This window comes from Labeo rohita, chromosome 13 (genome assembly GCF_022985175.1).
Source record: "Labeo rohita strain BAU-BD-2019 chromosome 13, IGBB_LRoh.1.0, whole genome shotgun sequence".
Taxonomy (NCBI): domain Eukaryota; kingdom Metazoa; phylum Chordata; class Actinopteri; order Cypriniformes; family Cyprinidae; genus Labeo; species Labeo rohita.
In genome coordinates this window covers 27,750,888-27,767,304 of record NC_066881.1, presented here as the reverse complement: position 1 = coordinate 27,767,304, position 16,417 = coordinate 27,750,888, and the positions used below count along the sequence as shown (strand labels likewise).

Genomic DNA, 16,417 nt, shown 5'->3' with positions numbered 1-16,417 from the left:
TTGTTTTTCTGCTTGATATTGCAAATTGGTGTGTCTTACCATATTATTTTAATGTATTACCTTAATTATGAACACAGTGGTTTGTAGTGCAAACAGTTTTACCATTTACTGCACGTTGTCATTCTTCTCATTATTTCTCTATAGCAAATAAAGAACTGGAAGTCTCTCCCATAGGCGTACTTCCACGTTAAAGAAAAAGGTGGATATAAATAACTATTGGAATATAATAGAATAAAATAGTTTTCATGTGACATTAAAGTTTAGAAAAAGCACATTAGGTAAAATGGGAGTTCAGTGATCAACTGGCATTTAAATATCAGCCTTAAAATTAGTTTGTCTGACATTTATTAAGGTGGCGGTCAAGATTTTACATCTAAATGATCGCAGCAAACACAAGAAAATCTAATGGAAAATTAAATAAGAATGCTGCTCTCATACATATCTATAAAAAAATCAAATCACTTAGAGTTTATGGTAATATAACCTTGAATAATAACAGCTTAATTCACATCCAAAAATTTTAATTGATCTCCATATGTGACCTTATACAGCCAATAGTAGCCAAAAATACACTGTATATTTTTTACACTGAACTTATCTATTTTTCTTTTATGCCAAAAAAAAAAAAAAAAAAAAAAAAAAAAAAAAAAGGATATTAAGTAAAGATCATGTTCCATGAAGATGTTTTGTAAATTTCCTATTGTAAATATATAAAAACTTAATTTTTAATTAGTAATATGCATTGCTAAGAACTTCATTTGGACAACTTTAAAGGTGATTTTCTCAATATTTAGATTTTCTTGCACCCTCAGACTGCAGATTTTCAAATCTAGGCCAAATATTGTCATATCCTAACAAACCATACATCAATGGAAATTTATTCACCTTATTATTTTTAAAAAAAAATGACCCTTATGACTGGTTTTGTGGTCCAGGGTCACATTTAGAAAAATGAAATGTGAATGTGAAAACATCTAGATATTAAAGAACTTGATGATGATTAGGAGAATCCTTTTCTAAAATTTCAAAAACACAACAAGCATTATAAAAAATGCAACAAAACAAATGGCCAGAACAAGCATCTCTAGTATTTCCAGTCTTTTTTTAGATAACTCTGCAATATTATTAAAAATAAAAAATCAATACTGTGACTGTCATTATGGTCATACTATGGTTTTACGCAAGTGCATTCCATATTCCCTAAAGCACCATGTACTGTAAATACCAAGGTTCATGAATAAAAGTATCATGCGATATCTGGTATACCATATGCTGCCATGGCACCGTCGCGCAACAACAGATTTAAAACACCAGACACCACAAAAGTAACCCGTTACAGTCACTTCTCAAGAGGGATGCCTAGAATATTGCAAACGAGCTGTGTGAATGATACCCGCACGCCCGTCTGTGTGTGTGCGGAGTGTAATCCATATCTCTGCTAGTAGTATCTCTGGATTACTGACGTGTGTGCCCGCGCTCTTATATCTGTGCGCTCTTGCTTTACGCGCAGTTTGATGGCGTCGCCGCGCACTCCTCTCTGCGTTCTCCGATCATCGCTTACCATCTCACGATTTATGGACGGCGAGGACCAGATATTATGATAGTACATTGTCGGGGTTGGTTCTACAACATTTTCGCCAAAGTGTTCTGTGGAAACTGTGTCATCGCTTGAGCTCCGAACCGAGCCGTGAGAGATAAGAGAAGAAGTTTGCCGGATACAGGTGCGATCTCTCTCTAACTCCAGCTGATGAGCACAGACACAGATCAGGACTGCCGGATTCCAGTAGATCATATCAGATCTAGCGCACGGTGAGCTCAGATACACACTATTATTATAATAATGCTGGTTAGAGTTCACTAAGTGCAGAAGAATCTATTCAGCAACAGTGATGCTCTTCACAGGAATATAGGAGCCTGGGACTAGTTGTTACACTTTTTACTCCAGTAAATATTTCTCGGGGTAGGTTTGATTTGGGGAAGCATTAGTATTTACGCATATTTTAAAGTGTTGGATACACAAAGCTGCACTGGAATAAAAGATCGTTCAACGCACGTTGGCAGCGGGGCATGTTGTCACAATTACAGATGGATGCTGTTTATTGACTGAATTGAGAAGAATGCATTTTTTGGAATATGAGATATGAGTATCTATAGTAAACAATAGCACCGTCCACAACATACTTTGCAGCAAAATGTAAACAGCACAACAATTAAAGGACAAAAACTAAGAAAAACCAATGATTTGGCCAACAAACTGTTAAAAATGTCAGTTAAAATCGACTTTTGTTAAATTTAGTTTGTACAATGCACTAAAATATCCTCATTTACAACTTTGTTAGAGAAAATAAGAAGCCTATTCTAACTGGAGTTTTGAGTTTTTCAGATCATTCAGATAAAACTTACTCCTCCATTTATTATTTGTATGTTCATTCATTTCTGTAACTATGGCTAAATATGTTTATATTACTGTATATACTGTATATTTTTCTTTAAACCAGTATCTGTGTGTTAAAGTGTCAAGACTGTCTAAACTTAAGTTTTAGCACAAAAGGCAGGCGCTTGAGAAACCTGAGATTGTTAAAGTTTAGGTTGCATTGATCTTTATCCATTAAGACTCCTATAAGCGCATCCGCAGATAAGAGCTGCCTGTCAGTGTCATGTTACCCGCAGAGTCCTGAGAACATGTCCATGTTAACAAGATGCAAAATATATCTCACAACTGTCAACATCAGACGTTAATTGGTAAGAGCACTGAGTGAACATTACCATTTATCACAGGCCACTGAATATGCAGGCAGAAATAGATGCAGTTGGAGAGCTGTAAGGTCTGTTTTGTGAGCATTTGAAACTAATTGAAAGAATAGAAGCGTGCTGACATCTTCAACCTCTGCCTTCTTGATTCATAGTGTTCACAGAGTGCACTATGCTGCCAACACTACACGCACAAGTGTTATTTACAACACACTACATGTTCTCACTCCAACACCCCTTCTTTTCCAGCGCTGTCTTTTGCTTTTAAACTGATATTTATTAGAAGCATGTCCAGTGTGGGTGTTTTGTTTGGTTCGGGTTAGAATTATGTTACAGTCCTGTAGGACCTGCTGTCTGTTGCTTATACCATCTGTGATATATTTCCATAAACTTTCACACTGTCGTATGCAGTATTCAAAGAGCAGAGCAGATTTATAGACAGGGATGAACTGACTTAATTTTGTAGATGCTTAAATATAATCCAACCGTACACTAACTGTATCAACTGCGAAAAACAAAATTCTGATTGGTTGAACCATGTTCAAATCATTTGTAGAATGCTGATAAACATACACCTATCAATACACATTCTATATTAATGCACTAATTTGCAATGTTGGTTTCCAAGCATAAACAGGCAGTCATGCATCGTATCATTTATTTATCATATTGCTGTTAGTACCGTTTTATAAAAGTAGTATATTATGGAACATGAACATCATCCAAAAGTGCTAGCAAGGTCAGTGTTTTCAAATAATAAAAAAAAAACGTTGGGTAGATTTTACGCTGATAATAAACTAAAATAGTCTGTCAAGGACAGAAATATTCAGTCTGGATTTGTAGCACATTTAAAGGAATGCTGTGGGTCAAATACAAGTGAAGCTGTATTGACTACATGTGTGGAATGCTGTCGATTACCACAAAGTAATTTAGACTCGTCCCCGAGCAAACGTGTGAATGATAATGCACTTACAATTGAACATTCTTTGACTTCTCCTTATGTTTCCCTCTCTCGTGTCATTGTGCTGGATAGGGGTTTCGGCTTTTCCTGTTGATCTGAGACAAAAAACAGCATGAAACAATATATCACATATACAGTACAGGAGGAGTTTATCCACAAATGGAAATTCTGTCATTATTTATTCACCCTCATATTGTTTGGGATGCTTTTGAAGAAGTTTTACACAGCTCTTTCAAATGTCCGAAGATTTATTCAGCCTTAAATTAATAAGATAAGATGTAGAAGAGTTTGTTTATCTGTCAGAACAGATTTGGAGAAATTTAGCATTGCATCACTTGCTCACCAGTGGATCCTTTCCAGTGAATAGGTGCCGTCAGAATGGAACCGGAACGTCCCCGAAACATGGATGTGATTGCATTTCCATTTGATTTGATGCAACTTCGGAATACTTTGCAGTGAATGGGTGCCGTCAGAATAAAAACATCACACTAATCCACAAGTAATCCACACGTAGTCCAGCCTATCAATTAATGTCATGTGAACTGAAAAGCTATTTGTACTGCTTGTAAAAAACAAATCTATCAAGACGTTTTTAACTTCAAATCATTGCTTCCAGGCTAATATGTGACTCCTCTATCCATAATATTGCTTTCTCAGCTTTCTCTTTTTGACTCTTGGAATTTTTCTCTTGGAATTCTGATGGCACACATTCATTGCAAAAGATCCATTGGTGAACAAGTGATGTATTGCTTAATTTCTCCAAATCTGTTGACATGAAGAAACAAACTCATCTATACCTTGGACAGCCTGAGAGAGAGTAAATTTTCTGCAAACTATTCCTTTAAGCCCCAAAAATGACAAACAAACACCATAAAATATTTTGTGTGATCCATGCACTATATTGCAAGTGTTCAGATTGATATTCTGTATATATATTATACTGTATATTCTACAAATGTATTCTACCCTTTAAACCTTTGTTCCATTTCAATGCCGGAATGTACAGCAGGTTCATATGCTTTGTTCAACAGTCCATTCTTTTATAATCTGCTTAGTTTTTTTCTGGGTTTGGCTGTATTGTTTAATACTTTACACCTCTGGATGGCAGGTGCATGGGGCTTTCTCTAAAGAAGATATATTTGTCCTGCGCCCCCTGTGCTTTATCTCTGGTGAGCAGGGATTCTCTCGCAGCTGTGACACCCGTCAGCGCTGAATGATAGATATGGTGCTGGTGCACAGGGGAAGTTTATGGAGCAAATGATTTGCAGTACCATGCAATTCTCCTGCACAGAGACTCAATGCAAAAAATAACAAGAGACCTAAAATAGACCTTTAATATGTATGTATGTGCGCACGCAGAACCGCAGCTTGTTAGGATGTGCACAACAACTATCAACAAGTAGGTTAATTAAGCTGTAAGTGGGTTGTTTTACGACTTGTCAACTAGTTGACCACCATAACCCATCCCTGTGTGTGCTAAAATGAATTTCAGATAACAGCAATATGATTACCCATGATTATTCTTAATGCGAGTGGAGTCAAAACCCATGTGGCCTCCTTTAAATACCATATTTTTGCCTAATCAACATAATTGCTCCGTCTCAGAGGGAATGATAATTATGTGCCTCTTCCTTTCTTTCTTTTTTTTTTTTTTGTCTAAGATAGGATGATCTTCTGACCATGCTCTCTAGTTGTGTTTTTTTTCTCAACAGTGCTCCATGGCAACAGGCATGACGATCCATCAGGGAAAAAAAAACATGCATCTTTGGTGTATCTCTTTAGAACTGCATTAATTGCCTTTCACACTTTAATCATATGCAACCCCCCCATGTCATCGTTATGAGATGTGTTGTTGTACAGTAGATAAAAAGACATTTGAGACTAAAAGACAGTAAATCCTGCGGGTTGCCAGTGTAAATGATAGATCTGATCTCTTTTCCTTGAGTGTGAAATCCGAGTTTGCACATTAAACAATGTCTATTTTAAAACTAATGCTCTTGTATCATGCTGAAAAGCTTTTTTGTGGTTTCTGACAGTGTGCTCGTGTGTAAAAAAGCTTTGGAGATGCTGTTAACCAGAGACTTATAAAGTGTCTGTCTCTGCTTCAGCTGTAAGTTCCTTTGGCAACTTAGATGAACATACTGTTGCATTCGTTGTGTATGTGTGTGTACGTGTATACAACATACACCTGACAGGAATATGGGCTGAGATGTAAGACAGTGTGCCAAGAGCTTCGAAAGATGACAGAATTCTGTGGTGAATGTTTTCCTGTTCCTCGAACATGTTTCCTGTGCTATTTTATATTTTACATTTACATCTCTTTCATATTTATATATATTTTTGGAGAGAACAGGTGTCGTTAGGAAATTCTAGGTGGTTTCTAGGATGTTTTTGGAGGTCTAGGCGGTCAAAAATCTTTCAGTCATATTGTCCACACGTCCTTCCTTGTAAGTCATTGTTTTTTTTTGCCCATTTTATCCACTAGGGGCAGTATAACCAAACTCTATTACACTATAAGTGATTTTAGAATAAGTATTTGGGCTGGATGGTTCCAACCAAAAATTTGTATCACGGTTTGTTTTAGCATTCTGACGGTTTCACGGTTTATCACATTTTTTTCCCCCTGAGTTTGCCTTTCTATAAATCAGAATGCATGGAACACTTGCAGAACCAAATTATGCTACATAAAACATGTCTGAACAAAACAAAAACAGCAGACAGGCTAAATAAGATGCAAATTCACTCACTGACAGCAGGTGGCGCTTATGGAACAGCAGCGATACACTGTGTCCTAACTACACACAACGCAACGCCGCAACACTTGCTAAAAGGTATCTTTTCCATGTTAATGGAAGTTTATGGAGTTTTTGTCCTAACTAGCCATGACACCGACACACAAAATTTCTGTTTTAGAAACGGTTTCCATTTCTGCAACGTTGCGGCTGGAACAACAACATACAAACTATATGACAGTGATAATGTCAGGAAATGATTATGTGCTTTATTCAAAGTTAAATGTGTCTGATCTGAACTGAAAGCAACAACAGATATTTTACCTCAGATCTTGAAAATAATAAAAGAAAATATGTGCGTTAAAACTGCGAACCAACAAGCATATTCCATAACAAAGATGGTATCAGTCACTCGGAATGTACATTTAATAATCTTAAAAAGATTTAAGATTAATGAATTAGATTATAAATGTATACATTTTATTGTGAGTACAATGTGCTTCCAGAAAGAGTTTCTCATTAAACTTCATGTCCAATCAAATGCTCTCTAGAATCCGAAGCGTCCCGCCCTCTACACTATAAATAGATGCTGAACTGAAACTCAGCAAGTATGTTAAGCTACGTTACGTGTCGCACAGTTTTTTTCCCCTTGTCTATCAGTTAACTAAATTAAATATATTTAAAGTATTTATTCCTTGTATCTATATATGTACTACAGATTTTATAGCCTATATATTAATTTGATATAATATTTAGTATTTTCAATAAGTGGTAAGTGGAAAAATTGTAATTTGTACTACTGTCTGTTTAAAATAAATGAAAAGAAACCTAGCATGGTAGATTTTTTTCCTGTTGTACCGTAATAAAATGTCTCAGTATTGTTGTTTAATTGTATTTTTGATCAAATATATGCAGCTCTGGTGATCATAAGAGACATAAACATTAAAGTGATCCCACAGCCGCAAAAGTAGTGGAATTTTCCAGCTCCATATTTTTATACATCACATAACCATGCATTAATGTCTATTAATCATATTCTAGTGATTTAAATGCTTTAATAAAAGGAACATGATTTTATGTGATTCATTATAACTTAATGAAGGAAGATTATTCATATCAGATGACTGATAAGTCAGTAAATGAAAATTATGACTGGAAGAGCCACGTTTGAAGCCACTGTAAAAAGCCAATGTATGCAAAGATATAGCAGATTGTATGACGGTCTAACCTTAGATCAGTTGAATTCTATATTAGTGCATGTTATTTTAGTATATTAGTGTAAGTTGCTATGTTGCTATGCAACCATAAACATCCTACAATCCCAATGTACAGTTAGAACATAAAAATGAAATCTCTCCTAATCAAAGTAGCTATTTACACTGAAAGACCTGTCTTTTGTATGCCACATAAATTAAATTGCTCTGTGATATTGCTAATATAGAAGAATTTATCTTTAACAAGCCACACAATAGAATATCATTCATTTCCATTATACAGTTCGGGTTTAGTTATACGGTTAACAGTGCAAGAACCACTAGAAATGTTCAGCTTTGTTTTAACAGTACTTCAAACACGTCTTAGTGTATTTGAGTGTGAGTCTACAGATGCTTGTGCAGCAGTGATGTCTCTCATGCTGCTGGGTTGACGGCTGTGTCTGCTATCTGTTTTCTGTCACTTGTGTTTCAAATGGCCAATGGGATCTGGAGCTCATAGGGCTGTGAGTCACAGACCGCATGCTCTGGTGTGAACGAACCAACAGGATGAAAGGAATGCGAGTCTGCCTTTGTTACAGGGTTTTGTTTGTTCTCTCTCCATCTCACTTTCTCTCTAATGTTTTGTTTACGCTTTTAATGATATCACCTCAAGGTACGCCACACCACAGCTTCTGGCGGAAAGGGACATCACTTTGTTCTTGTAGAAATTTGAGCAGCGAATGCTAAAAAGGGAATGAAAAGGGAAAACTCTGTTTTATCTATTTTAAAATGGCAAAGCGCTTAAAGGAATAACTGAATTGAAAATTATTTACTCACCCTTATGTTGTTTCAAACTCGTATGATGTTTTTTGTCTCTGTTAAACAAAGGTAGAAATGTTACAGAACATACTACCCATTTTTTTTTTAATTCAATACAAGTAAATAGAGATCTGAACAACAAAAGCACCGTAAAAGTGTAATAAAACTAATCATACACACACAAAAAGGCTCCTTATTGGCATTGATGGTTCCATGAAGAACTTTTAACATCCATGGAATAAAACGGTTCCTCTATTGCATCATTAGTAAAACCCTTTTCTGGAACCTTTAAAGGAATAGCCCAACCAAAAAATGACAATTGGATGAAAATTTACTCACCCTCAAGCCATTGTTTCGTCATCAGAACAAATTTGGAAAAATTTAGCATGATGTCAATTGCTCACCAGTGGTATTTGCAGTGAATGGGTGCCGTCAGAATGACAGTCCAAACAGCTGATAAAAACATCACAATAACACACAAGTAATCAACATGAATCCAGTGCATCCAGTAACATATTATGAAGTGAAAAGCTGCATGTTTGTAAGAAACAAATCAATCATTAAGACGTTTTAAAGTCCCTTTAAGGCAAGTCATTTCACTCTTTGAATCATCTTTGAAATGCCTCTCGCGCAGGCAAGTGCAGCTCCTATCTATTTGAATGGGGAGACATCAAATTCTCCAAAAATGTTCACCAAGTTTACGATTAAATTTCATATTTGAAATCACCAATCAAATCTGACAAATATTGTTTCTTATGCTCCAATAGCGTTTTTTGTGATATCAGCCAGTGCGCATGCGCAGTACTAAGCGCACGTCTCAGAACGCTGACTGTTTCTATAGCAACCAAGACTTCTAATGGCAGCTGCAGTGACGCGCTGACTTTACTAGTCAACGATTGGTTCTTTCATTAAGAAGGTGGGGCTTCGCGGCCGTAATGAGCGTTGCATCTTTCCCCATTCAAAACTATACGAGTGACAAGTCTTGGATATTCTATAATCTTTGGATGTTAATTTTAAACGTTTGTTTCCTGCTAAAATACAAGTTGTCTTTCCACAATATTGCTTTCTCCATTTAAAAAGTTGTCTCGTCTGAATCAGGGGAGAAATATGCACAGATCAAGAACCCTTTAGAAGGAAAACAGTCTAAAACAGTTTATGGTTTAAACAGTTTACAAATATGATGGTGAATTTTGACATGAGAAGACAACAGGGGATGGACTTTTTACCTGAAGGAAGCATGATTATGGACTTCAGAAACGACGGTTTAAAGTTAAAATGGCTTAAAGGAGAAGTTCACTTCCAGAACAAAAATTTACAGATGATATACTCACCCCTTGTCATCCAAGATGTTCATGTCTTTCTTTCTTCAGTCGTAAAGAAATCGTGTTTCTTGAGGAAAACATTTCAGGATTTTTCTCCATATAATGGACTTCTATGGTGCCCTGAGTTTGAACTTCCAAAATGCAGTTTAAATGCAGTGGTGGGCAGTAACGAAGTAGTTGTACTGCGTTACTGTACTTAAGTACATTTTTCAAGTATCTGTACTTTTTATTATCTGTACAGTTTTATTAAAATGCTACGCATGTAGCCCTACGTGACATCTGTTTTTATATTGTTTAGTAACAGTATAGATTTTTATATTGTTTGGATCAGCTAGAGTAGACAGATATGAATGTTTATTTAACCATACTGAAAATAAGTAAATATTGTTAGCTGATGCTAACCGTCTAGCTGCTTGCTGGTGCTAAGTTGAGATGATTTTTAGATATAAAGTCCACATATTTTTATTCAACCACCTAGATAGATTACATCTGAGGGAAAAAGAAAGGATGTGATGTTCAGATCATGGTAACTACAGTAATTATCAAAGTGAAAAGTGATGCCCTCTGGGGGCATTTGGCCAGGGGTGTTTTTACACAGACAATATTTGAAAGGAAAAAATCATTATGTAAATATAATTATATTTTCCTGAAGATGTTCTTGCTAATTTCAGGCCTTATTCTCATGTCATATATGACTGTGACGTTATGCAAAACAAGCTTTAAAACACTTTTTTTCTTACTGGTGAAAATATGATGGTCAAATCTGTTTTCTCTCAGGTACATTGCAGTGTAAGCTTCACATTGAATATTACTACATCACTCTCGTCAACAAATGTATTTTTTGGGAAAATCCCAGGTATTTTGAGCAGTAGGATTATAAAAAAATATGTGCTAATATAAAATTCAATTAAGTAGCCTATATAAAATTGCAAAATAAATCTATCAGTACTTTTTTTACTTAAGTACATAAAAAATCGGGTACTTTTGTACTTTCACTCGAGTAAAATTGAAAGAGGAGCACTTTTACTTTTACTGGAGTAATATTTTATTATACGTATCTGTACTTTTACTCAAGTACTCAACTTGTGTACTTCGTCCACCACTGTTTAAATGCAGCTTCAAATGATCCCAAATGCAGTTGTAAACGATCCCAGCCAAGGAAAAAGGGTCTTATCTAGCGAAACGAACGGATTATTTTCATATCCGTATTTCATATCCCATCGTATTTTCTTCCTCAACTTCAGAAATAATTTCAAAATCATCCTACGTTGCTACAGAAGTACAGACCCAGTCTTTGCAAAGTAAACATGCAAAGAAGATCAGACACCCTTAACAAAAAAGGTAAAACAGGAGTTTTTCGACATACCCTTACTATACTGAACCGGGAAAAAAACAGAGTTCAGGCAAAGACAAGACGAGCGTTTGACATTAAAAAGTATATAAATGATATATTTTTAAAATTAAAATAACCGATTGTTTCGCTAGATAAGACCCTTCTTCCTCGGCTGGGATTGTTTAAAGCTGCATTTGAACTGTATTTTGGAAGTTCAAACTGAAATGTCTTCTTCAAAAAACATAATTTCTTTACGACTGAAGAAAGAAAGACATGAACATCTTGGATGACAAGGGGGTGAGTACATATCTTTATATAATATATCTAAATATTTTTTGTTCTGGAAATGAACTTCTCTTTTAATGATGGATTACTTTTTTTTACAAACACACAGATTTTCACTTCACAAGACATTAATTGATGGACTAGAGTCATGTAGATTATGATTACTGCAATATTTTAATCAGCTGTTTAGACTCTCATTCTGACAGCACACATTCACTGCAGAGGATCTATTGGTGAGCAAGTAATGTCATGCTTAATATCTCCAAATCTGTTCCCATGAAGAAACAAACTCATTTACATCTTGGATGGCCTGAGGGTGCAAACATTTTCAGCGAATTTTCATTTTTGGGTGAACTATTCACTATAAAAAGTTTTCACCAGTTCTAACTTAAAAACGTAAGTTTAGCAGCTGCCTTAGAATTTAAAGTAAAATCAACTTAAAACTACAAGTTATTTGAACTCATTACAATAAAATGAGTTCAAAATTCTTGTACTTTTAAGTTGATTTAACTTGTGAGTTGAAATGACTTGTACTTTTAAGTTGATTTAACTTAAAAATTTAAGGCAGCTGCTAAACTGAAGTTTTTAAGTTGAAACTGGTGAAAACGTTGTACAGTGTTCCTTTAAGAGTGTATGACATGTATTCCAGGAAAGAATGGGTTGTTCGGGTTGGAAGCGACACAGGGGTGAGAACATGATAACAGTATTGTCATTTATAGGTGAACTATCTCTTTAACCCAAGTAACCACGAAGGTGCCAAAGCCAATGACGTGGAGTTTAAGGGCCGCTCCGTGCTTCCTGGCACATGAGGAGACCATTGTGCCAGCGCCCCAGTGGGAGACGCAGTCTTTTCTGCTCTCGCTACATCATGGAATCTGTCCTCATATGCTGGTATCCTGCAGGCATATTTGGTTCATCCCTACATGCTTTTCCAAGAATTACATAGAGGGAAAATGCAAATTCACAAAATGCCCTGCAGGAAGTGACGCATATGACTGTGGCAGTCATATATTGACTGGCTTTATGGCGTGAAATGAGGAGGGGGAAATGAAGAACTGTGACTGGCAGGTTTGCAAACAAGGACATGGCAAGGTGCTTTAGTGAAGAACAGAAAATGACATTTTTACTGAGATGCATCTTTGCAGTTATTGCTTCTCAGCTATTTCTGGTCTTATTGCTGACTGAGGCCATATTCTCATGACATTTAGTATTATAGCACGTTCAATTAAGACGTGTCTAAGGTCATTCTAAAATAACAGCCTGATATAAAGAACAGTACAGTCCTACAGACAAGGTACTGTATGTGTGAAAACCAATGGCCGTAATTGTTCTTTAATGATGGCTATATGAATAAAGCATGCTCTTGCTTTAATCCTAATTAAGATAAATCCTTAACAAAAACTGACTATTCTTATTATTTGTCATTTCTTAAAGCCTGTACCAGGCAGATAATACAAAAAGTGACTAGTTTGCATTTCCTGAACAAAATACCAGTTCTTGCAAGGCAGCAAAAGTATAGTGTTAAAGGTTTTAGGCTTTGGTTCTGCATAGATAAATGCAACTTAGAGCTGGTTTGTCGCCATCATGATATTTAGTATGCATCTTGTTTTCTATCAGCTTTGCATGCAAAGCAATGCATTAGGCAGTGTCCGAGATGGTTAAATAGCTGTAAAATAGCTAGCAACTTCCTAATCACACCATATACAGTAAATAAATGCAGTTTCTTAAAAAGTAAGTCAATGTACACTGCCATTCAAAAGTTTGGGATCAGTAAGATTTTTAATGTTTTTAAGCAAGTCTCTTAAGCTCATCAAACCTGCATTTATTTGGTAAAAAATGCAGAAAAACAGCAACATTTTGAAATATTATAACAATTTAAAATAATGGTTTTCTATTTTAATATACTTTAAAAAATAATTTATTCCTGTGACACAAAGCTGAATTTTCAGCATTGTTACTCCAGTCTGTAGTGTCACATGATCCTTCAGAAATCATTCTAATATGCTTATTTATTATTATTATTATTATTATCAATGTTTGAAAGAGTTTAATATTTTATTTGGAACCTGTGATTCTTTTTTCAGGATTCTTTAATGAATAAAAAGTTTAAAAGAATAGCATTTACTTAAAATATAAATCTTTTTTAACAATATAAGTCTTTACTATGTATATATGTATATATATATATATATATATATTATCAATTTAACACATCCTTGCTGAATTAAAATATATATATAAAAAAAGACAGAATACAAAGTTACTGACTGCAATTTTTTAAACTGTAGTTTACATTGTTTGTAAATAAATGAAATCAAACATTGTCAATAATAATAAATCAGCATATTAGAATGATTTATGAAGGATCATGTGGCAATAAAGACTGGAGTAATGATGCTGAAAATTCAGCTTTGCGTCATTATATTTGTAGGTATACATTATAATAGAAAACCATTATTTTAAATTGTAATAACATTTCACAATATTGCTGTTTTTTTCTGCATTTTTGACCAAATAAATGCAGCCTTAATGAGCTTAAGAGACTTGTTATAAAAAATAAATAAATAAATAAAAATCTTACTGATCCCAAACTTTTGAACGACAGAGGACATTGACTTACTTTTTCAGACAGTGCATTTACTTACTATACATGCTGTGATTTGGACTTTGCCAGCTATTTTACAGAAATATGTATCACAGGTTCCAAAAACAAACAAGCAAAAAAAAATCTTAAGCAGCACAACTGTTTACAACACTAATAATAAATCAGTATATTATATAAATTTCTGAATCATGTAACACTGAAGACAGGATAAATGATGCAGAAAATTCAGCTCTGCATGACAGGAATAAATTATATTTTAATGTACATAAAGTTATTTTACACTGTAATAATATTTTACAATATTATTTTTTGTGTGTGTATTTTTGATCAAATGAATGTAGCTGTGATGATCAAAAGATTCTTATTTAAAAAACATGAGCAATCTTACTGATCCCAAACTTTTGAACAGCAATGTAATGTAAAATTGTATTGAAGATGATGTAGAACAAACATTTAAAAAATTGTACAAGCACAAACTTGTATGGAAGGAGATCTCTGGTTTAATACCTGTAAAAGCATGATCCAGTGACTTTCCGGTGATCCAGTGAATAAACTATTCAGTTGTCATTGTGCATAAACTAAACTGAGCACTTTAAAGCATGGAGACATCACAGAATATGAACCATATAACAGCAGAGAAGATTTTAATGGGCGTAAAGAGAGCTCCTGGAGTCTCAAAAGGACAGGAGATTGCAAATTCATAACCTATATGATAACGATAAGAAGCTTTAATGTTTAGTCAAAGATGCTGTGATTTTCTTCTAGAAAATCACACCTAAATAAGTGTCCTGAGATGTCACCTGTCTCTGACAGCTGTTGTCAAAAAACAAGACTGCAGGATGCTGTTGTTTAGCCAGTCGGTCTCTGCACATCAGTCATTTTGAGCATTGGGTTTTGCTGACCTGTTCAGAGGATGGATTTTAAGGGAATGTGGTCTAATTCAGCGACCAAGTCAGTGGAAGTTAGCGAAACGGCTTCCATCGACTTGCGCGTAGGACTGAAGGTTGTGTCTCAAGAGACGTGTGGTAGAGAAAGAGCGTGGCATTTCAGAGTGTCCAACTCTTGGTGAAAAGAAGTCAGCGTTGAATATGAAAATCAATATTTGTATAATCTAGAGGTTTCACGACCCTCTCAGAAGGACCTGCCTCCGTTTCTCTCAGCTTGTTTTTCTGTCATTATGATGACATTATTATATCAGAATCTAATGAATAAACCCTTCGTGCCCTAAAGTGCAACTAAACGGTTTCCTTTCAGGAAACACATGAATAAACAGGATTTCCACGTTATCGTTTGAGAGCATGTATCTAATATATACGGCGGATGTGTGCGACCCATCATTCCTAGAGAGGTTTTAGCAGGCAGGGCTAATCCTCTGTCATCTTGAAAGTGGGGTAAATAGGCATTTATTCAAAGGCTTTTCTTGGAAGCTCCGATATCAGCTGCAGCCCACATTTAGCCCCAGACCGTATCCAGGGCATTGTGAAATGAACCAAAAAACCCTGGAGAGCGGAGGTGTTTGTGCGATAGCTCGCACACAAACTGAATAATGGACGAGATGGTGGAAAATATATCTGCGCTACACACTAACAGCCTGCACAAAACATTAAGCCGCAAGTTTAACAAAGCGGCATTAGCTCTTTGGTGTCTCTCGCTGTGTGAAAGAGTGTTTCTCGTGGCTCTGATTCCTATTTGGACTGACATGCTGTAGCTCTGCGGTTGGGGGTTGTTCATCCAGCTTGAAGGCTTTTGTTGCCGTGCCATCCTCATCTCTCACCTCTGCAAGAAATGGCCGATCTCACCGAGAGCTTCCACTGATGGGCGTGATGAATTTGGCAGGTATAAGGACGGTGGGATGTTCCCAAAGGTCAAAGACTTTTGGACTGTCTGTAGCAGTGATGTGTGGGAGACTTCACTGAAATGAAGAGGCACAGTCAGTCCCTTTCTGGGTTTGGGCTTTATTTCAGTCCAATTTAAATTCATGTTCCAGATCCATTTGATGTTTACACATGCAGTTTTATGGAACCTAATTTATCTTAAACTATAAACAATAATTAATACTGGAATGTTCATAGCCTATAATCATTTACATTTATACATGCACTTTAAAATAGTAGTTAAAATACTAGCTAACACTAGTGACTAGTTTAAAATGCTAGTTAAAATACATTTTAAAATGAGGTTTCATTTGTAGCTAACATTAGTTAACTACATCAGTTAATATAAACTAACATTGAACGGTACTTCTACAGTAAAATGCTATTCTCAACATTTACTAATACTTTTTTTTTTAAACTATGGAATATTATCTCCTGCAAGTTTTTAATCTCACAATTCTGATTTTTTTTTTTTTTTTTTGAATTTGGAATTTGGAGGTTATCTCATAATTCTGACTTGCAAAAAAATCTGATTTTTTTTT

General features: G+C 35.3%; 1 protein-coding gene across 2 annotated transcripts in view; it reads left to right on the top strand.

The window, feature by feature from the left end:
* Nucleotides 1–1,504: 1,504 nt before the first annotated feature.
* Nucleotides 1,505–16,417, top strand: part of zgc:171482 (zinc finger protein) — a 125,425-nt gene continuing 110,512 nt past the window's right edge. Inside the window, exon 1 of one of the 2 annotated variants that reach the window (XM_051125836.1) lies at nucleotides 1,505–1,809. The gene's annotated coding sequence lies outside the window, so the exon portion shown is untranslated. The remainder of the gene's footprint in view (nucleotides 1,810–16,417) is intronic. The other variant, XM_051125837.1, reaches the window with a different exon arrangement.